Raw genomic sequence first — 1883 nt, 5'->3', positions numbered from 1 at the left:
GCCCCCAGCGCGGCGCGGGGCCCTTGGTGATGCTCAGGGGGTGGCAGGTGTTGGCGAAGGGCTCGGGGTGAGCCTGGCACGGAGGGAGAAACTCGGGGAGGAATTTGGGGCCCGGCAGGCAGCGCTCGCCGGGGTAGTGCATGGCGGAGCGGGGCTCAGAGCTGCGGGAGAGAGAGAAAACAGCGAATTTTTAAAAAATGTTTGGGTGATGAGACAGAGTAGAAATTCTCCAAAGTAGAAATCCTCCAGAGCAGAAATGCATTTTGATTTAAGTGAAATGTACATTTTTTGAGTTGAGTCTGTGGTTAGAAAACGTAGCTGTTTAGCCTGACTGCAAAGCCTGGGCTCAGAGAAACTGCTGCAGTGAAGGACAGAGATAAGCAGGGGAGAGACAGAGGGTGATAAAGAGACAGAGAGATTGCTGTGAGAACAGCTCAACCTGACCTAGGAACTCTTTCTGAGAAAGAAGAACTTGCGGCAAATGTTACTCAAAATCCGTAAAAATGAATCTGTGTGAACCTATTGTGAAATTGTATATGTATTTGGGAAAAAAATATTAAAAAAGACCTGAAGTACCCAGAAGTATGCATGTCATTTAAGGAGAGTAATCTCTACATGCTGAAATAAACACACCGGCTTTACAACTTTCACAAAGCTGTAGAGGTTTTGGTTATCTCCCCAAAACAATGATTCAGCACCAAAACCTCGCCCCGCTCTCCTCGCGGCCCGTGACTCAAAGCGGGGCGTGTTTGGGAGGGGAGAGAAAAAAAAAAAATCCCTTCCTCGGTTCGGCTCTCTCGAAAGCCTGAAAAAATCCGGATTTTCAGCCCGGCCGGTTCGTGCCACCCTCCAAACCCGCGGGCGCTTCCCCTCCCGAGCTTTTTTGGGCGACTCCCGAGCACCTCGGGGCCCTCCCTGGGTCGCCCTTTCAAGTTGAGATGAAAGAGGAGCCAAAATTCCGGGTGTGGCCGCTCGGTAATAACCGGGTGCGGCCGCGAAGCCACGCCGAGGCTCGGGAGAGGTTTGGGGCTCTCTGGAGCTCCGGTCCCACGGGGATTTGGGGTCTGGGACGGGGCAGGGGCAGCCCTGGCTCGCTCTCAGGGCAAATCCTGATTTTTTAGGAAATACAGCAAAATATTCGGTGGAGGGAAGGGAAAAATCAAGGCAAAATTCCAGATGGATAAAAGGATTAAATATCCCAGCTTTGGGGTTGGAAGGGACACAGAGCAGGACACAGGGCTGGGAATGGCTCCAGCTTCGCTGATTTTGGGAGAATTACACCCAATAAATCAGCCCCTGGTGCCGCACCACTTTTCTCCTCTGAAAAGTTTCCCTTTTCCTTGGAAATCGCAGGAAAAAATATCCGACTCCAGAGAAACTCCAGTTTTAGGGAGTTTTCCCAGGTTTAAACAGGATTATTCTGACCAAAAATGGTCAATGTTCCAATATTTTTTGAGAGAGTAAAGCATCAAAAAAAATCTACACTGAAAATTGTAAAAAAAAAAAAAAAAAAGTAAATAAAATTCTACATTTTCTGAGCACCCCAAATTCTGATCATTCCAGGATTTAAGGTTTCATCTTCCCAAATCCTAAAGCAGGACGGAGTCACGCGCCCGGCTCATTAGGAAAACTCGTTATCATCACAATCAAAACAATCATTGTCCAATAAAAAACAACGCCTGGAAAACAAAGGCAGCAATTACTGCAACCATAGAACAAAACGCCTCTTAATTTGCACCTCCCACTCGTTTTTAGGGGGGTTCAGCCGGGAATTTTTAGGAATTCGGGATTTTTCCCGTCTGGAATTCCGTCAGTTCCTTGTGCTGGTCGGGGAAAAAAAAAAAAAAATTCATTTGTTTAAAATTCCATAAAAGCAGCAGGGA

This window comes from Geospiza fortis, unplaced genomic scaffold (genome assembly GCF_000277835.1).
Source record: "Geospiza fortis unplaced genomic scaffold, GeoFor_1.0 scaffold489, whole genome shotgun sequence".
Lineage (NCBI taxonomy): Eukaryota > Metazoa > Chordata > Aves > Passeriformes > Thraupidae > Geospiza > Geospiza fortis.
Note: the sequence above shows the minus strand (reverse complement) of the source record.